Source organism: Numida meleagris, chromosome 2 (assembly GCF_002078875.1).
Source record: "Numida meleagris isolate 19003 breed g44 Domestic line chromosome 2, NumMel1.0, whole genome shotgun sequence".
In the NCBI taxonomy this organism is placed as follows: Eukaryota; Metazoa; Chordata; class Aves; order Galliformes; family Numididae; genus Numida; species Numida meleagris.
This window is the reverse complement of record NC_034410.1, coordinates 31,709,065-31,730,614: the sequence shown is the minus strand read 5'-3', so window position 1 is coordinate 31,730,614 and position 21,550 is coordinate 31,709,065. Positions and strand designations below refer to the sequence as shown.

General features: G+C 40.9%; 1 long non-coding RNA gene across 6 annotated transcripts in view; it reads right to left on the bottom strand.

The window, feature by feature from the left end:
- The window catches only part of LOC110393944, a 143,845-nt gene that overhangs the window by 16,515 nt on the left and 105,780 nt on the right, over positions 1 to 21,550 (bottom strand). For 3 of the 6 annotated variants that reach the window (XR_002435276.1, XR_002435278.1, XR_002435277.1), the window contains 5 exons: positions 14,729 to 14,809; positions 11,122 to 11,387; positions 9,900 to 9,973; positions 4,090 to 4,255; positions 3,568 to 3,632 (listed from right to left, as the gene is read on the bottom strand). This is a non-coding gene — a long non-coding RNA (uncharacterized LOC110393944). Of the gene's footprint in view, positions 1 to 3,567; positions 3,633 to 4,089; positions 4,256 to 9,899; positions 9,974 to 11,121; positions 11,388 to 11,499; positions 14,050 to 14,728; positions 14,810 to 21,550 lie in introns of those variants that run through there. The other 3 variants (XR_002435280.1, XR_002435281.1, XR_002435279.1) reach the window with 2 other exon arrangements.

Here is a 21,550-nt window from a genome sequence, read left to right as displayed (position 1 = left end):
CAAGTTACAAAACCACAAAACTGTTATGGAAGGACAAGCAAAGCCAGAGGAGTTTACTTACTTTCAAAAGTTTAAGTCAAACATTCAAACTGATATCTAGTCTATCTCTGATGCATATCATCAGCTTCTCTCTCCTGCCTGTTAATATTGCATGAAACTGCTTGTCTTGCTGGCTCTTGCTGTTCTGCCAGACACAGCCAGATACTGGCCAGCTCTGACACAAGCACATACATGAGGAGGGAGGAAAGATGGACTACAAAAACCTCACACCCCCAGCAAGAGGATTTAGATTAGATTTTAGAAGGAAATTCTTTACTCAGAGGGCAGTGAGGCACTGGCATAGGCTGCGCAGAGAACTTGTGATGCCCCATCCCTGGAGGTGTTCAAGGCCAGGCTGGGTGGGGCCCTGGGCAGTCTGAGCTGGTGGGTGGCAGCCAGAAGCTTCTTTTCCCAGAAGCCTCCTCCTGAAAATCTCTGCTTCCTCCTCTCCACAAGCTATTGCAAATATGAAGGGTGTTCTGTTGTTGTTGTTGTTTGGCTGGTTGTTTTTCATTTGTTTGAGATTTTTCTTTTGTTTTGTTCCCAGAACAGTATGGGCTTGAAGAGCTTTACCTAAAAGATCACTATTATGGACAATATTGACATGAACAGATGTGAGGGAGGATTGACAAAAAAGCCATGCACTTAATGCAAGAAATATTTAGATCCTTTCCCGAGAAATCTCCCTGACACAGTGCAGGCAGTGCCTGCTCACCACAAACTCTGTGCATGCAGAATAGAGAAAAGGCTTTGGAGGGCTCATCGGAGAATCACAGAGCCACGGTAACTGCTTTCTACTTTTGTCTCGAAGTGAGGCTGAAGGGTATCTGAAAAACTGCTGCTGCTTCCACTGCCAGCTTCATTAGCTAAACCAAATCTCCCTCGGAAAGATGAGGGGAAAAAAAGGAAAAAGAGGAAAAAAAAGGAACTGAAAGAAATGTCATTTGCCGACACTGTCATTCCCTGCTGCCCAGTAAATAAACATAACATCTATTTGTCACCATGGAAACATCCTCCATGGTCCAAAGTATGCAAAGGAGATGTATTTGAGAAACCCAGAAGTCTGAGGAAATGAGCAAGTATCCAACGCAGCATTTCATGTTGTGTGCCTCCTGTAGGTATTAGCACTTTGATTCCTTTTTTCTCTAAGGTACAAACATATTTATTTTAGAAAGGGCAGCATGTATCATAGAGACAAAGCTGAAACATTTGCCTAATGTGCTGCCTCTGCCGTGCCCAGCACTTCCTCCCTCCCCGCTGCCAGCAAGGGATTTGTAAATAACTGTTTTATTTGTACATCTAAAAGGTACTTGTTTCCCCAGAGACACCACATTTGTTCTTCTCATCTTGAGCACCAAACTTAGAAAGGCATTGCCATGAGCAACATAAGCAAAGTATCGATTTACATCAGCAAAGCCCTTCTCCTGCCCACACTGTGTAGGCAGCCATCTGGAGATGGGACAAACACATCCCCCCTTCCTGGGGACTGTGATGCCTCCAACAAAGACCAAGTCCCCTGCCAGGCAGTACTGTGCTATGTTCCTCATAGCCACAGCCCCCTCATTATCACCGCATATAAGATGTTTAGGATCTGGACACCTCCTTTTGTATCCCCTCTGTTGCAACTGTAGCACAATTTAGGTAAAAAACAGCCTGTTCTCCTGGAGTCTTTTATCATATAAGTTATGCTAACCAGCAGATGTTGGACAAATAGCAAGGTGTGTGTAAACAGGCACTCTTGTTTCTAAGCATAAAAAAAACCACACAGATTTGGGAAGATGTACCTTCCTGATAGTCCATACCCCCACCTGGGAGAAAGGAAAACAAGAGAGAAAACATCCATGAGTACTTCTAGACAGAGCTGTGTCTGCTTATCCTAGCCATGTGTCGTGTATTGCCCTACAGGAAGTCAGTGTCACATCAAGGATCATGAGCTGCGAAAAGTGTAGGCACAAACAGTGCCTTGCACATTTAATTTGAAAGCATTTGTCTTCCCCTGTAAAAGAAAGAGCCCAGTCCAGGACAATGGCAGCTAACCCACTGGTTGACTGCAAAGAGCTTTTACATTTCTACCTCCAGTCCATGTCTGCAAGGCAGTGGAAGTGTGAGGTTTGAGCTGCTGAGGCTGCACAGGTGTGAGCAGGAAGCAGAAAGTCAGCTTGAAGATAAAAGTGGGGAGTAAAGAGGGATCTGAACCTAGAGAGGAAAGGTGTTATGGTGGGATCACTCCATGAAAAAGTCGCTGGGTTTCAGACAGAGGTGGAGCAGAAGTTAACAGCTGGAAAAGGAGTGATGTTGAACCTGGCTGCACAGTCTATAAAATTCCTATGGTATGCAGTAGAAAAAGTATCGGTTACATTTAGAATTATGCTCTATGTCTGATTCATTTGTGGTTTTTGTTTCCAGTCTTATACCTGACTTAGTCTGACTTCAATTCTCAAGCAAAGTCAAGAGGTGTATTTAAGACTAAATCCTAAATCCTCCTCCTTTGGAGGCATATCTCCAAACTCATCTTTTCTGTCAACACAGTGGGAGACAGAAACACATATCACCTTCTGTTAGCCTCTTTCATATTAATGAAGTCTCTCTCAAACACTTTTGCCCACTTTTGTGTTTTCTTATGGAAAAAGTGGAGCCTTGCATTCTGCATGCTCAGAAACCAACACCTTAACTGAATGTGCCCCAAACCACTCTGATGCAAATAAGAAGGAATGCAGCTGAATCCCAGAATGTTGGTAATGGTCACTGCAAAAGACTTAGAAGGTTTTGACAGATAAAAAGTCATCAGTTTAAGGGTATAAAGTCAATCTTCTGCCTTCATAAAGGCATGCTTTTTAGACCATTCCACAGAAATACAGATGAGCAGCACATGGCCTCACCATCAGACTTGAGATTTTCTGTTCATTTAATTGGTTTATCTCTGCTTTTTGTCAGATTCTCTCTTTCCCTTTCATCTCCCTTACATCATACATTCTCCATTACTGCATTTCTTTGTCTTCTTCACACAAAGTACTTTGATTGCTGTCATACTGCTCTTCCTCTCTCTTTAGCATTATAATTTCTTCTTTTTATCTCAAGCAACCTTTGTGTTTTCACGCAATTTCTTCTTCCTTGCTGTGATATTCTGTTCATACCAACTGTGTAGTTACCCGTTATTTTCAGTAAGTAGTCTTGATTTATTCACTGTGAGAAAATCATTTGTCTATACTGATTTCTCCAGCACCAAGCTTCATCTATTGCTTTTCTTCCTGTACCCATTGACACAATTGATAGTACATGCCCTTGTAATATCTTTCCAACAGTTATCAATTACATTTTTCCTCAAAGAGCATGAGTGGATAAATGTTCCCCTTCTGACACCCTACATTCCTCTTGTATTTAGGGAAAAGTGCTTAAATCTAAATAAATAATATAATCCCTGGGCACTGGCAAAGTAAAAAATAGAAAACACAAAGGTGAGTAGTAGGGCAAACTTCTGCACTACATTCGCTTTAGAGAAAGACCTTTTGACTTGTTAAAAAGCCTTACCTCCTACAGGTTGTAGATAAAAAATGGGCAGATTTTCCATATAGCTTCTCACTGATCTTGCTGACCTGGAAAGTCAGAGGTGACACTGGTCAGATGTACGTACGCAGGCTACATACCAGTAAAAGGCTGGTGCAGCTTTTGCTTTTACTGTATTCAATTTCCCAGAGTAGTCTTGGACTCTTATTTTCAGAAACATCAAATTTCATTGAGTTTAACTATTTTTTTTTTTTTACTATAGAAGGAGAAGTGTCACACTTTTTTAGCCTGTGATTAGGATATATTCGTTTATTTAGAGACCCATTTGTTGCCTAAAACCATTTCTTTTACATAATTGCTTCTTCAGACTGTTTGCTTATGTCGATCAGAAAACATTTTCTGGAAGATTAGGTCATTTGTACTTGTGCAAATCTGAGCAATAATTCAAATAAAGCAAGGTCAGTTTAAATGAATACCATATCTAGCACAGGGATAAACCTATTAGATTAAAATTACTGAATGTAAGACTGCTGATCACGTACTTACATTGGAACATGTCAAATGAAGAAACTTGCTATTTACTAGTTTATGTCAGTGCCACAAAGAAGAGATGAAATTCCCTCTAAAGTCACAAGCTGTTTAGTATGTATCAGAAGGTCAGATAAGAACTGATTTCCAGCTGGCAGCAAGTTAATGTTACTTCTGTCAGGCACTGTAAATAGCAAATAATTGAACATTAAAAAAAAACAACACAAAAACCACCAAAAGCCCGAGTAACAAACAACACAGCCAGTCACACACACACCTTGGCACACACTGTGTATGATATGCAGTACAGCATCACAGCATGCACTCTAAGTTCCAGCGGACTGTAGGTGGAACCATCCTGATCCATCAGATATGTGTTTTGGCCCATGATGCCATGGGTGCCTTTGACAGGAACAGTCCCTCTTGCCTCCTGCTGCTTTTTGCCTCAGCAAAACCTCTTGTTAATTGTGAGGTAGCAGCGGTTTCGCTGCCGAGAGGAGTGGTTTCCCCCATGGAGAGGCTGTGTGGTTTTTCCATACTTGGTTCATCAAGAAGGGATAAGTCATAATTTGTAAGCAAAATTGAATTTAAATAAATTTTCTTGATGCATTCTACTTCGAGTATCCCCTAAAATGTATCACTTAAAGCTAGCATTAAGAGAAAATACTATTAAGAGGGCATAAGGTAAACTCATTTAGTTGCTCAGATTGTATAATGCAATGAATTAATATGGTAATGCATCTTCAGAGACCACAAGCAGATAATAGAGGTGAACAGAGGTTTTCTATCTTGGCTTCAAAAAGGCAAAAGTAATTTATCATTCTGTTGCTGTTTTGGAGGGAAGCATTTCTCATTTCTTCTAACTCTCCCTCTGAAATTCTTAGTTTCCTTTTTTAACAGTCTTTTGAGGCTTTGCTTTCTTTTTGCTCCAGACAGAACTCCTACCACGTTCAGCTGTACAGAGCTTTCCCTGGAGCTGCAAGCATCAGACACTTTTAGTCTCATCCTTGTGCCTATGAGCTTCCAGGGGCTGCACAACTCAGGACTTGCATCCCTTGGGCTCTCAGCTCACTTCTCCAGTTGGCATAAGCAGGAAGGAATAAAATAATCTATATTTTCCCCTTGTTTGCTTTGTTGCCAGGGTCAGAGCGAGGCTCCAGCTATGATCAGTGCTCTGTGAATCATCCCACTCCTTTACTTTATGGCCACACAAATGCATGTTATGTCTTTATTACTTACACACATCGTCCTGTATGAGCTTATTTTTAATTAATAGAAAACAAAGCCCTTTTGACCTTATCCACACGAAATATTGCCTCTTTCATGCTCGCCATAAATTAAGCTAATACAGCCTGCATGTCCAGCATATTTCTCTCAGGTAACATTCACTCAAATATTAAACAGGGAGAGAAAAGGGAAATCCTATTACTAAAGCACTGGCATAAAGATGGACTCTGTAATTGCTAAGAGGCAGATCAGAGAATGAGATTTGATTGAGCCACTGCAGTTACAGAAAGTAGAGAAAAGCATCTGATACAATTGTAACAGGGAAATGTTAGCAGTGCAAAATCTAATTGCCCGAATGGGAATGTCATCTGATGCTATAGTGAGGCAAACATTTTCAAAGGAATTCAGTAGAGAAGAAAAACCTTTGCAGTGGAGAATAAAAGCTGCTGTACAAATATATACTAATTAACCTTACTAATTTGTCTGTATAATTAGCCTGTTTTTTCTTTCTCTTAATTCCAAGCAGAGCACTGCAGTAGCAATACAAAATATTTTACTCTGCCTTCTGTATGCTCAACACTGGCAAAAAGTAGATAGCTCCCTGCAAATGAGCTGTCACAGAATGCTCCTTGTTTGGTGGCAACATCCTTGGTCTACATTATAGCTACAGGAAGCCTAATCAATTATGCTCCCAAAATGAAATAAGAGCTCTGTGGTGCCAGGGGCATAGCTCATAAAATTAATTAGAAGGCAAGTTTACATATTGATGTATCAGTTTATGGAGAGACTAATAACTTTTGATGAGACTTTGACAGGATATTACTCACATGGATTATGAAAACACAAAAATCATTTGCAACTGGTGACTCAGTGGCTTGTGTCCCAGCCATCACCCAAGGGTTGGCCCTTTGTCAAGTGCCAAGGCACCCAGCGACACCCCAATATCGCTACCCTCACTGAGACCGTGGAGCTGTCCCCTTTGGCCACCCACATCCCCTCAGTTAATGCCTCATCTCCTTGCCTCACCCATCTACAATTTTATGCTGTTTCCTGGGAAAATACCCAAATCAAAATAGTTTTCTTAAGATTTGGCAACACTTTGATGAAAAACCCACAGTGCTATTAGGAACTGCAATTGGACAAGGCTGCAGGGAGACCCTGGAGTCCCAGGGAACACAGGCAGGAGTGAGGCTTTGCCATTGCCCCGACCTCAGGGCACTTCCACGCACAGATAATGAGAAATAGGATTACCCAGGCATTCGTGTTTGCTCAGCTATGGAGCATAAAAAATGTAAAAGGTGAAGAGTGACAGATGGCAGATCTTTGGGGGAAACAAGTAATTTTAATGGTGGAAGCAAACAAAGCAGATCGTGGCATGGATTAATGTGGAGCCTTTCATGCAAAGATTGAAAATGTGCTGCTCGTCAGCCCACCAAACAGGTAAGAAGGCAGATAAAAGCCAATACTACTATTACAGTGCTGGCTGTACTGAGGCACCATGAGGATAAGCACCTTGCTGGTACCACAGCCCATGAGATGGGCACCAGACAGTGGATTTCACCAGCTCACTGAGTCACCTCCCAGTGTGGCTGAAGCTGTTTAATAAATTGCCTTTATGAAGCTTCAAGACACTGAGACCCACGTAGAATGCCAAATGATAAATGGCCTGCCTCAAAGATGCCATTCATAATCAAATCTTAAATGTAATTCAGCTGAATGGAGTCATTGCTCCTCTATGTACTATTTACAAGCCCTGATACTGTTCTCTGTGAACTGGCACCTTCTCCTGAAAGACAGACTGTGAGCTATCCTGCACAAGAGCTCAAAAGCAAATTGTGCAAAACCACACTTGATATACTTGTCACAGAGAAACAAGACACGGAAACCACAGTGTACATAGCTGTGTGCATGTCTGTTTATGGGCATTGCAACAATTTCTGAAGGCACTGGCCAGTTTCAAGCAGGCATAATCCACAGGTAGCAATCTTGGAGATGCTGTGGTTTTACAAGTATTAAGTGCTGGGAAAATTAAGTTGCTGAGCAGGCATTACGGGGACTCTATCCATGACCCATCTGGAAAAAAAAAACACAACTAAAAGATGGGCTGAGAGCATTTTCCAGAAACGTTGAAAGTGAAGTTTTAACAGCACCTTAAAGCAAATCCTCCAATTCCCAAGCACAAGCATGTTCTTTAAATTATCATTACAGAGTTCCTTGTTGCTTAGACTGGGCAACAGATTTTCATTTAAATGGAGGTCTCCTCAGAAGTGCAAAGGGGCCTTTGGGGAGGTACAGGGGAGGAAAAATGTAATTTTTCAGGCTCCAAGTGTTCTTTTGTGTTTTATAAACAGCTGAGTGACAGCCCGGTGATTAATAAGTTACATAAATAATTATAAGCGACATGTAGCTGAATCTTGTCCACATTCCAGACATGGTACATTAAATAAAGAGAATTCTACTCTCCCCCCAGAAGAAAATTTATCTGGCAACAGCAGATAAATCAGAAGCGATACTGTTAAAGCACATCCAGTTCTTCAGAGAGACAGCTCATCAAAAGCAGAAGTTTCTACTGAGCACACTTTCTCAAGGAAATCTTTTCATTTACTTAAGTCCTACATTATACTCTTTCAGCATTTAAAAAAAAAAAAAAAAAAAAAAAAAACACCTTCCTTTATTCATCCTCCTTGACTGAGCTTATTATTTACCCAGAAGCATCCCTGTAAAGAAGAGCTTTATGCTGATTCTCTACCACAGCCTCCTGAGCAGGAAGGTAAATGCTGCTCTGCAGCCTCACAGTGGAGCTCACCAGGTGGCTCATCAGATGTGCTTAATTGGTCATGTTTTACAGCACCATTAAGAAATTCAAGCTGAATTGCTCTTCCCTCCCTTGGAAGGGACACTGAGAGAGACAAAATTAAGCCTGGCTATGTTCTCTATTTTAAAGACACGTTTCTAATACATAGGAACTGAGTAGTATCTCTTTAAGTAGTTCCTGAGGTTTTTAAGGCACCTCTCTGTCTTCCACAGCAAAACATATGAGGAAGTAATAGAACAGCGTAGTCTGGCCCAGCACAGTGCCTTAAGGTTAGGAAACACCTTTCCTTGAGACTCAGCTCTGCTGCAAAGTTTTCCTCTTTGTGAGGAAGATAAGGAGGTGATTTCCAGTTAGAAGGTTGTATGGTGGGAGTGATCCCAGTCTCCAGAAGAGATGGAGAAGTATTTTGAAATATGTCTAGGACGACTTAAAAATCCAAATTCATGCTTAGTACTCCTCCTCCCCCCCAAACTCTTTTTTGTATGAGTTATTCAGGTGTATAAAATGAGTGCCATTTCCTGATGCACCTCTGCCTTTTTGTGAGGGCTCCAAGCCTTCTTTGCTCTTACAGAGAAGGGGGGATGAGATCATGCAATACTTTGGTGTACTCATTTAGATCATTTTTACATCATAATACTGAGTGGTTTTGTGTATTTTGGAGTTCTAATGAGCCTGTGAAAACAATAAAAAAAGAAGAATTCTGGTAACAAATGCTGTTCTTTTCATGAATTTCAATAAAACACTGATCTTCTTAGCAGACAGTAGCCACATTTCCAAGAAATGTGATTACTTCAATAATTGAAGTGTGTTTTTAATGACTTAGATTGTGAAATGAGGCATCATTTCCTAGATTCATAGATTTTTAGGGCCAGAAGGGACCTGAACAAACATCAGTTCTCTTGTAAAAACACAGTGATTTTCCTCACAGTTGTTCCTGAAGCGAATACATTGCTTTTGCTGAAGCTACACACAAATTTTTCCAAAGCGGATTTTGTTGTAGTTGGTTTGGTTTAGTGGAAGCACTTACATTTTCTATATTTATATTAAATTGCCTCTCCATTCCTTTTCTTGTACTTAGGATAATTTACCATTTTTAAGGCAACTGATTGACAGCAAGAGGAATGCTAAGATTTGGCTCCTAAATCCACACACAGACACTTAAATTAATTTTCAGCAGAGCCTACCTGGAGCTGGAGTCTTTGCCATTTTTTTTCCCCAATTACCAGATCCTTGCAGGAGCAACATTGTGGCTGGGGTATCACTAGTGGTGACAGCCCCCAGTTTTTGCTGGGCCACGTATCTGTTCAGAATGGATTGCATGCTGGGACTAGCTTATCAGCTTTTCAGAGGATCAGATTAAGTGTTCAGGGACTCTTATTTAAGAGTTTCTTGTATAGGAAATGGTTGGCTGTAGAGCTCCTGCCAGGCACCAGATGAAGCAGAGAACTTGTCAGTATGTCATGGCTGTATCTTGCCCACTCCCTCCCTGGGGTAAGGGCGCAAGCAATTATTCAGCCCACAATGTACCAGCTGTGGTCACAGGGAAACCCTGCTACCACCCATGAGATCTTCTGTGTGAATTTTGTCTTCTTGGTTCTCTCTTTTCTAAGTAACCTTGATCTCTTGTTTTCCCTGGCATATACATAGGCTTTCGAAATGTTACCTTTAACATGCTCTCTATGCTTCTGTAGTATATGCTAGCAACTCCTATTTTATTTTGCAAACTTTGCCCTGACACAGCACCAGCTTAATTCCCTCATTTAGGCCACAGCCAAGCAAAGCTTACCTTGTTTTCATCTCTGGTTATAATTCATTCAAAGCTCTTCCAAGAACTTCCAAGATTTATTCTGTCATTTTAATCTGTTGTGGAGAGAATAGATTATCCAAACAGTTGTATACTTTAGTTTCTGATTTGTAAGCTGCAGTAAAAGTAGAAGAAATGCAATCTTCAATAATAACTGCAATTTTCAGGGAAATTCTGGTCCATCTCACTGACTATATGAGAAGTGCAATCAAACAAGGCAAGACCCCAAAATATACTGGGAAAATATGGCTGAGAAAATAAATATTTGCCTGTTTATGGATGAAATAAACATTTGCCTGTTTATTATGGCCCAGATCTCCACTGCAGAACAGCCCTCTCTCTCTTCTAAGGTGTCAAGTTTGTTGCTACGATATAAACCTCCAGCAGCTGATGGAGATCCAGTAGAACCACATTGAGTGCCCTCTGGCTTGTTACACACTGGTTTTGTGGCTAGTGGAAAAATAAGCCCAAGTGTAAACTGCAAATGTTTCCTTCTGTCTTACCATAATGCATATCATGGTATTGTTCTATTAGAAGTATCTTTCAGGAGAACAGCTCTGAACACAACACACTGCAGCCGATGTGCAAAATGTTACAGCTTCTTCAGCTGCATACTGCAATTTTTAAAGGCTTTAACTTTAGAGACAATGAATGGATCTTATGAAAATGGAACCCATAGAAATAAATCATCCATCAGTAATGTAAAAAAGAGAATGATATAATTTCTATTTGTCAAGGTATAATGATGTCACTACCCATTTATCCTCCACACTTAAAGGTTGAAGTTATTTAACAAATCTCTCCTGAGCCACATACATCTGTTGCTTTAATGGTGGCTGTAGCAAAGCGTTCTGATTAGTTCACACATCATTCATCAATTAGAACAGAAGGTAAAAGTTATTTCTCCCTACTCACCGTGCTTCATTAAAAAAATAACCTTTAGTGTAATGAATGACAGCAGAATTGAGAAATAAATAAGAAGAGAGCCAGTGCCTTAGGAGGTCACTCTTTTAAGAATTCCAACTTTATCTAGAGCAGAGGGAGATGAGAATATGTGGGCAGCTGGGGACTAACATCTGTCAAGATTACTAACTTTTGTGTGGCTCAGTACAGTGGCTGTTAGAACAACAAGGTATTTGCGCTACCTCGAACTCTGTTTTACAAAAAAAAGACTACTGAGGAATAAAAAGGCAATGTTACTCACCCTAAAGTTTGCATGGAGTTCTGTCCATGCTGGTAATTTATTCCCAAAACTCTCAAAAACTGAGTGTATTTTACCAACAAAAAAAGTTGAGTGATTCATCCAAAGTTTGATAAGAATCTTCAGCTGGGGAATGTTGCTCTTATGGAGTGCATATGCTGGAAGATGTGGTTCCTATTCCTCCAAATGTACTGGCAAAGAACTGGCTGCGTTGACAGGTGAGATACTCAGTTGCCTGAAGTTGTCTGAAGAAAATAATTCTGTCACAGCTGAAATTAAGACAAAGATGAAATAAACGGATCCTGTTTTAAAGAATTAAAAGTAGAGTAGCATCAACTGGAAAAACCCACTGTGCCCCCATAAAACAACATATGGCCATACTTCCATGCTCTGTAGCCATACAGGTGGCACGGCTTTTCTTGAGGACAGAGAACTCTGCCTGCAGGGAGAGGCGAAGATCAGAATGTAGATTGCCAAATGTAGGCGACTGTCCCAAATGGTAGGCTACTGGTCTACAGCTTGAATCCAGCCTAAGGCTTTCTTTCACAAGGGCCCCCTAAAAAAACACTCCTATTTTATTTGTTTGTTCTGTGTTTGGTTTTACATCTCAGCTAGGGTATTTTGTGTTAAGTGAATCCATTTAATTAAGGCAAAGGTTGAAGGAGGTGATTTATTTCGTCGTTTAAAGTAATAATAGGAACAACTGATTCAATCCAAATTGATTTTTTTTCTGATTGTGTTTGTCCAGGAAGCCAAAAACATTAAGGCTGAAGGCCTTAATTCATTTGTGAAACAGCCTCTGCAATTACAGTGTTAGCTGCTCTACCTGGTTTGTCCTGCACCAAATACCGTGAATAGCCTAAGGAGCCCCGGCAGTTATCAAAATGAGCATAGCTTTGTTTGCCTGGAAATTGAGTTAGAGTGGCTCACAGTCCCACCAGTGCCACCAGTAACATTAGTGTAAACCCTGAGTTCATTTATTTCCCACTGTAACTTCATCAGTAGCAATTACTTTGGCTGAGAGGAGAGAAATCAAACTGGGGATGGATCTCACCAGCCATTTAGCCAACAAAAAGGTACAGGATTGGGCTCCAAGCTGCTGACTGCCAGGGCACGGTCAGCACTGAAACAGCCTCCTTTTCAGTAACAGCAGCCACCAGCCTCAGTACAATGCCCTCATCTGCAGCCAGGAAATACTTTCAAGCTCTTGCCATCATCCCCATGAATGTCATCTCTGTTACAGCCCTTGCATAGACTTTTCAGAACTACAGTTGCCCGTGTGAAGTGCATAAGATTTGTGCAAGCTAGGGGTAGATTTTCCATCAATGCCAATGGGATTATGCTGGCATAAACTGAGGAAAGTTAGAGTTAGCAGCAGGACATCTATTACTGACTGCAATGCAGAAGGCAGCAGTCTTGATTTTAAGTTTACAAACTGAATTTGCTTTGAGAAAGTCAGTAGACTCAAACCAACAGAGAATTGGCCATATATTTTGTTTATAGCCTCTCATAGGTAATGCAAGGTTTATAAACGAGTACCACTCATGCTGACAGTTGTCTGCACTCAAAGCACTGCTGCTGACTCAATCTGAGTTGGGTTTTGCCACTCACAGGAGAGACATCTGGGGAAACACATGGAGTGGAGCAGGAAGTGAGATGATCCCATTCTCTCCCATCACAGGCTGTCACGAGGGAAAGGTGTGTCTCCCCAGAGAAGGAGCACAACTGATTCCTGCCCACCTGCTCTGAGGGGCTGCAGGAAAGGTGAGACCAACAGGGACAATGTTTCTGGTCTCTTTCCTGCATGAAGCACGGAACAGATAGATGGAGCTGTGCCCTTGAGGACAGTTAGAACTGAGCTGAGCAAAGCCCTCACCCTACCATCTCCCTGGGATCTGTGGTTTCAAGCAGTTGGCAATGTCAGCCTGTGATTGAGGAAGTTTGATGAGTAAAGCAAGATGCTGTAAATCTTCTGTAAACCTTCCGTTTCCTCCAGTGTGAAAATTTTCTCACGAGCATTTGTGGCCACAGGAGACTACGTAGACTACTACTCTCTTCTGTAACATGCAGTGAATTAAAGCTTGCTCAGAACCATCTCACACTTATAAGGTATCTTCCTGGCTTTGTGCAATGAATTAATGAATCCTACTTAGCATAGGGATGGACTTCCTCCCACTGTGGCTATCTTCTTCCATCTGTAATTATTATTCTCTACCTAGAAAAAGCATTGTTTCCTATTGATCAGCTAGAATTTTCATTATGCCCAGGGGTTACATATGTGGAGTAGACCTCACACAAATGTGATGTTAATACTGATTGCACTTGGTCTGCTCCCATTTGTTATCTATTGATTTTCAGTGCTTTGGCATAACCATGTCAGTAGTTAGTAAAAATCCCCATGTCTCAGAGGAATGATTCAGGTTAACTGGTACAGTGTATTTGTGCCTGGATGCACATTTGTGCAATCTGTGAATTTCAAGAGCTATAAGCACAAGCTTGCCTGTACAAAATACGTTTTAAGAGCTGACATTAAAGTTAATATGAAAGTTCAGAGGTGCAAAATAATTTAAATGCACAGAAGAGGTAGCAATAACGTTTCTAAACTGAGGCAGTGAATTATGTATATAAGAAATATTAAAAATGCAAAGCTGACTCTATTTGCATTCAGAATGCCCCCTAGCTGTTACCAAGGAGGAGAAAATTGCTTTATGCTGAATTCAAGGGCATACTACTTAGTGCTGTATTTAAGTCAAGGAGGAATATCACTCATTTTTATTCTACCACTTAACTTGGGCTTATGTAATCTGTCTGGTAGCCGAGTCAGTTGTCTTATATTATTTTCCACCACAGAAAGAGAATATATAATTCAATCATTAAACCTTTACTTTCACCAGTTTTGAGATCCCTCAGAACCATATTGCTGCATGTAAATCATGAGCTGTCATCACTCTGAGAGGATGGAAACATCAGTATTGGGCTATGGCTTCCCAAATCACTTATGGGTAATCATAGGACAAAATTAAACTCATTCACCAGTTGGGGGCTATGTAGATGATGTGGAGCAATCAAAGGATGTCTGGTTTGTTATGAGGAGTAGGGGCAAGGTATCACTTCAGGGCATCAGGATATAAACACAGAAGCATTTTGTTCATATAGATGGATTTATACCCTGTCTGGGATGAAATCTGGGAGTGAAATGTGACTGTGGTCTGGACACGAACACATGCCAGGGGTGAGGGGGCAAACATCTCAGGACACAGATAGCAAACACTGGAAATTCAGCTGAGCGTGGGTTGTAGCCCCTGCACTGACATTAGCAACAGGGATTTTTCTGTAGTCTTAACAATGGTGAAAATTAACGTAGAAATAATTTTACAATCCAGTAGTTTCTGTCTGTCTTTGATCATATCGCTGCTTTTTTGCCATTTCTGCATTTTCCTCCCAGACCAGTGAAAATTGATCACAGTGCTTTTATTTAAAGACAGCTTCACTTCCACGATCTGTTACACATGAAGCAGGAAAGTATGACAAAACAGCTGCTTCCACTTCTGACTTTAAAAAGAGAATAAGACCAAACAGAGGCCCAAAGTGGAGTTTACACATCCCTCACCTGCAGGCATCTCTCTTTATGGTGTCCCAAAGAGAAGTACTTCTTGTGTTCAGAAAGTCAGCACTCCAGCCAGGCCTGGATCTGGAAATGGCTGATTAAATTAATCTAATTTCACTCTGGTAGACAAAAGGAAATGATAGCAAGGATACAGAACGAATACTAATTTTCCAAACTGCTGCATCCTTTCAATTAAAGGTGTAATTTTATGGGTTCTCATGGGATAAGCTGTTTTCCTGAAAAGAACACATCTCAAAGAACAACCATTATTGCAAAGTTTGGGATACTTTTTAAACAAAGGGACAAAAGGTGGTAGAAGAATTATGGCTAAAACCAGGAATTAAGAGAGGAGATGAAATTCAAATCCAAGAATAAGAGACAGTGATATGAGCCTCTGAGTGTAGCTCACTGAGGAGAAAAGCAGAGTTGGAAAAATGAGTGTCTCCTTAATGAATATCAGAAACGTGGGAGCAGGAGACAAACGAGTCAGAGGTCGTGTTTTGCATCATCTGTGTCAAAAAGAAGCAAGGAAATAGCTCAGACTTGCAAGAATAGACTAAAGCCATTAGAACTGCCATGGCTGGGGAGGAAGTGTTGAGCAAAGGACTAGAAAATAGCAGCGTGTCTGCAGATGAAGAATGGATTCACAAATCTTTGGCAACTGCTGTAACAGAAGACTTCTGGCAGAAACAGCCTTAGTCCTTGCTAAGGGCAAAAGCGCAGTGATGAGGATAGCCATGTGCAAGTGCAGCGCAGGATATCAGGAGGGGGTCACAGCTCTGTTCTCTACAGGCCACCACAACCTGGAAGAGTTGAAGGAGGTATCTGAAAAACAGTGTTAATGCTTCATTCAGCTTGACATATTTTGTTTGATATTAAGGAGCAAACTTATGCTGACTGCTAAATCAATATCAAATCAAGACTGAAATCTGTTTTATGATCATGAACAGTGAACTCCTTACTGCTGCAGCCATAAATGATATCACATTTCAGCAGTCCTGTGGCTGCCAATACGCAGACCAGAAATGCTCATGTTAATTAAAAACTGCGATCTGAAAGACAAAGTGTCACTTGCAGACAGAGAGAAGTTCTCCTTTGCACTCCTCTTGATTTTGAGGCTCTGTGCAGAGCAGAAGACTGCCTGCATCCCAGCCAGCACCATCCAGATCCTCTGGCAAGGCAAACCCAAAGACAAACCTACAATTTATACTGTTGAAAAAAGTTTGATGAGCTGAGAAGAGCTTAGGTCTTGGGCTGGCCTTTGGGAACAAAGTAATGTCACCTACTTGTGTGCAGCACAGCCCAAAAGTACTCTGTGCACTCCAGACACAACTGTACTGGGACTGGGATATATCTCTTTTATCTCCTACCAGTACCACTGAGAGAGGAAACGTGCTTAAAATCAGCAGTGGTTAGTCTAGCTTTGCTGTTATGTTTGCTTGGCATGGGCTGGACCCAGCATCCCTAAGGATTGGTGTACTTGTCTTTGAATCAGATCCCAGAAGATGAACCAAGGGTTTTACATCCTGGAATGACTGAAGTTGAGAAACCTTTGCCACTTCCTTATTTATGATGCGCCACTTGGTGAATGCATAACTGGCTGAGAAGGCTGCACCAGGGGGCCATTTTTTATACCTTTCAAAGTGAAGCATTATTTAGGCACGTGTCAAAACTTTCACAGGTCTTAAGGATTAAACATGAGCCACAGGTGTTTTCTCAGGGATGAAAAGGTTTGCTGGCATGGGGGATGTTGCAGCAGTCTCCCATAAATCCAAAGACTGTCTCAGAGGCTTGCAAACAGGAATGCCAGGAACGGACACCTTCTTGCCATACTCCAGATCTGTGCTGTACATCCATGAAGACACAGACACATCAGGATCTCATCACCACAAGGCCCACTCTCAGGTCAGGATTCCCTGAGTGGCCCAGGACTGATGGCTGACTGCACCCCAAATCAAATCACCCTGTTCAGTACAGCTTATCCAGCACAGTGACAGCTACAAGCTCTTCTGCTAGAACATTCTCTGTAGAGAAAAAGCAAACTTGGGGAAGATTTCACCAAACAGAAAGAATGCCAAGTCAGGAATTTTGCATTACTTTAGTCCCTCAAAGTAACTGTGTGTAGCTGTTTTGCAGTTGTGAAACACAGCTGCATTTATCCACCAAAGTGTCATGAATAAGAGGGATTTGCTTAGCTTAAATTGTCTTTTCAAAGAGATAAAAGTTATCCTTTCTGAAAAGTTAATTCTTGCTTATAAATGCTAAGGCTGGCTGTCTCCTTTGCTTTTAAATGTGCCCCAGATATGTCAAAATTGTTTTCACAAGTGTAGGCTGACACAATGGTAATTTTAAAAAGATAGATTCTAATTGGAACAGGACACATATTATAGTCATGCCATTTTACAAGGGAAAGTAATGTTTTCTCATTCATATATTATGATAAGTCCCCTTGAGAAATGATATTGTTTCTCCCAGATCCAATTTTTTGCCTGTATGGTGTAGATCTTCTTGCAGTAAAGAACTGGAGATATTCTGGAAGTTTCCACAGAAAGCTTTTGTGGAAGAGATTATAGTTTAAGATATTACATGTGCTCCATGGAGAGCTTTTAACATCTACAGCAAAATATCTCTGTTGTGTTTTACCTCTGCTTTTCAGTTCAGGGAAACTGATAAAAACAAAGTATAGTTAGAAAATACATTTTACACACTCCACAAATTAATGAGTAGAGGTTATTACTCCAAAATTTAATAAAAAATTCACATTGTACCTCAGAGAGGTAAAAAAAAAATTGATGGGCAGACTTTTTCCACCTTTGGTTAAAATAATTTGTGCTAGAAACTGTTTGACTAAAGGCACTGAACAAAATAAACTGACAATCCAATGCAGTGTGAGCCTCCTTATCACTCTGTGCTACTGATTCACTCTATCAGGAATATTACTTTTAATTGCTTTATTTGAAAATGGCAATAACAGCTATTAACCTGGAAATTAACTTTGGACAACTGTTCCTATGAGATAATATATCGATTCGATTTTGTTAAAATCTCTGTCTTTATGTGAATAGCTTTTAGCTGATTTGGTTGGCTGCGAGTGGGTCCCCCTAACTCATTTAAATGAGGACAGAAATAAAAGGAATGGAAAGTTTCACAATGAGATCCATGTCTTTGTCTCATGAAAATCCTTTTCCTCATAGTGTAAAGGTTACTCTGTAAATTACTACATAGCTTTTTTTCTTGCAAAGCTGTTTCCCTTTGCAGCATCAGCTCCCTGGTTGTGCCAGGAGCCAAGGTCCGTGAACAACAGACACCGCGCTCACTGATTCAGCCTGAGACTTGCAGGCCTGCCTTGGTTTAGCAGGTATTTGAGCACATTCAGTAGCAGCAGCCACAGGGTACGTATTGGCCAGCAGCAGCAGCATTGACAATTTCAGCCCTGACCTGGTGCTCACTGCACCTTGACACCTGCACAGTGATGGAAATTGCTTCTTACTGTGAAATACAGCACAAAACCTTCAGTATTTCTTCTACCTGCAGCATCCCTCAACTCTGAATTCTTTTCGTTCTCTGATTTCCATTTACACAAGCTTTTCTCATTCCCAGTGTCAGGCCATCTTTGCCAACTCACAAGTGTCATCATATGTTTCCTGCACGTTCTTTCCTACACATTGCCCAAACAGACCATAGGTGACATATAGCCATGCAGCGAATACAGCAGCAGTGCATAAGGAGGGCAGTGTGACCACAGCCCAGTCTCTCGCTCTCCACATAAGAGTGATAACGCACACGCAATTATGCCATCTAACACCACAGTGAAGGAAAATAATGTTCTGTGGTCTCTGTTGAACAAAATTGTTAAGTACCTCCTTAAGATGTATGCCCTGCTGCTCCTGGAATCAAAAAGATTAGTCATGTACTTGCAGTTAAACACATGCATGAGTATTTAACAGGTTTTAATGGTTCTGTATATTCATTTGTCTGTTAAATGGCTGTGGTCCTGGACATCCACGCTGGAAACTGGATGAACCTCGTACATCAGATGCCTCCAGCACAGCAGACTCTGTTCCATGGCAGGAAGTAGGTGCATAAGCACAGTTTTTTTTATAATGCAACAATAGGTAGGTATATTATTATTTTTTTATAGATTGATACGGAATACTACTTGTTGTTTCTCTGAAAGAGTACTTTGAGGAACTATTAAAAAAGAGCCTTTGGAAAGAATAGCTGCACATAAAATGCTCTTTCCCTGCTCTCTCTCTGTTTTGCAGAAGGCAATGGATTTGATGGTGCCAACTTACACCAACCGAGAACCATCAAGGCAGATTTTCACTATGTATTTTCATCTTTAGCTTCCATATTCTTTAATCTACTAAACAATTTTCATAACATCAGTTATTGTTCTGATTTTATTCTGAGATTTCCTCATCAAACAATAAATGGCTTGGCTATCATCAAGCTAAATGAATCCCATTTTAGGTAAATGGTCTTTGACTATTGTTATACGTCCTGCTTAATTGCAGAGCAGAACAGCACTCAAAAAATTTGCTCCTGTTGGAATAGTATATTCAGTAGCTACTTTAATAACTATAGTTCTCTAGGATACATCAAGTAAAAAAGAACTTTAAATCACAACATTTTTTTCATTTAATCAAGTACTTGTTTAAACAATGTCTTAACCAGTGAAAGAGGTGGCTTCAGCAGTGCAGTCACTTGGAGTGGCTGTAGACCTGACTTAACAAACCAGTTTAGGTGAGTTTATGGTCATTTTGCATTGCTAAGGCAATGTGTAGCTGGAGCACAGCAACTAGTCTGCCAAAGGATATTCCTCCATAAAATGCAATATGATCATTTACAGACGTGGAAGCAAACTCTATTGAGATTTTAAGCAAGTATCTGTTAAAGGGTTATCATAACAAGAGCTGTACAGACTGTTCTTTATTTTAGAGACAAAGTCGAGAAGAGCACAGCTTCACCTTGGATAGCAATGGAATGGATTACAGTTTCACAGGCCACATCTTACAAAAGAAAGTTATTTCCAATTCTTTGCTAATCCCTACTGCTCTCTGTTCTGTTTACCTTGTGCCCCACTACTGAGAAGTCCAAACTGACAAACCCATCAGCAATCTCGGCTGTTATAATCTTACCATTTCTACTATACACATCTAATTTTCTCAGAGTTAATTCCTAATCCCTTGACCCCTTTTTCTCCCCCAATTTTTAACGTAAATGAAACTCTGAAAATCAAAGCTAAAGACAGGCCCATCACGCGGAGATATGAATGACTTTTAGTGCACCGCTAATGTCTCTTAAGTCTGAGAACCAAAAAGTGTCTCAGCAAGAGATTCAGAATCCAAGCTATTTGATTCAGCTCAAAACGTTAACAAATACTCCATCTGTGACGATGGTTTGGGCATTATGTACTCTCAGGTCCAACTTTGATGCCCAGAAGCACTTGTATTTATTTAAAAATTGCACACTTTCTTCTACATTAGTTTCAGTGGATTTATTTGCATAGTTAAGTTATGCATGTGCTTAAGTATTTTGTGTGACAGAGGCTGTGTGACAGGAAAATCCTACTTCTTCCTTGACACCATGAGGGAACAACTCTGCTCCCATCAACTGAGTTTCAAAGCAAAAACTTACTGCTGATCAACTCCACAGAATCATAGAAACACAAAATCACAGAATCACTCAATCACAGATTGGTTGGGATTGGAAGGGAGTATTTCTCATCTGGTCCAACCCCGGCTCAAGCAGCACCACCCAGATCAGGCCGCCCTGGCCCACATCCAGGCTGCTTTTGAAGATCTCCAAACAGGAAACTCCACAGCCTCTGAGCAGCCTTGCCAGTGCTCCTTCAACTGCGCAGTAAAGGAGTATTTCCTCATTTTAAGACAGAGCTTTCTGTGTTCCAGTTTGTGTCCACTGTCTCTTGTCCTGGCACTAGGCACCACTGAAAAGAGCCTGGCTCAGTCCTCTTTGCACTCTCCTTTAAGGTATGTATATACATTGGTAAGATTCCCCCTGACTCTTCTCCAAATCCCTGTCTCTAGAGGTGGACAAGACATAAACTGAAGTTTACAGTCTCTGCTTAAAGAAGTAAAGATTTTCCATACTTTTTTTTTTTTTTTTTTGTCAATGCTAATTCATGGTTTAACCACCACTGAATGGAAGGCTATGGTCAAGGTCCCATCAGCTTCCATAGAACTGGGACCTGCAGTCAGTTACTATGTACAAAATCCATATCTCCTTAGTTTCCTCCTTGCCCTCTCAGTCTACCAGTATGAAATTAGGGAAGACATTCCCTCATAATTCTCATGTCTGCATGTTATATCACTTGAGCCTTGTGCGTAATAACATTCTGGAAGTGGCTGGTCAACAACTGGCACCGCAGAAGCAAGTAGCGTTGATCAATCTTAAATCCTCATCTCTTGACACTTTAATCAAAATAATTTAAAATTCTATTAAGCGCAATATGCAGAGCATTAACACTCTGAACCAGTGAGTGGCTAGAGTGCAGACTCTGAGTGATATGTCTGAGTAACTGCCTTGTTAGAAAGGCTATCATGTTGTGCTCCTTGCTGAATCATCAAGGAAGAGAGTGGCAATATCACTCTTTCATTGCTAATGTACGGCACAAAAAATCTGACAAGGAACGAAATGTCTGATTACCTGAGAGAGGCTGTAAGTAAAATCTTCTGTCTCTAAAGTCAGAACATTCTGGAGCTGCCTGTCACCCACAAATCAGGGCAGCAAGCGCTCACTTTCTCAACATTATTCTTGCCACTGCCCAACTCCCCAGCCCACAGCTGCTACCATCTCATTTAA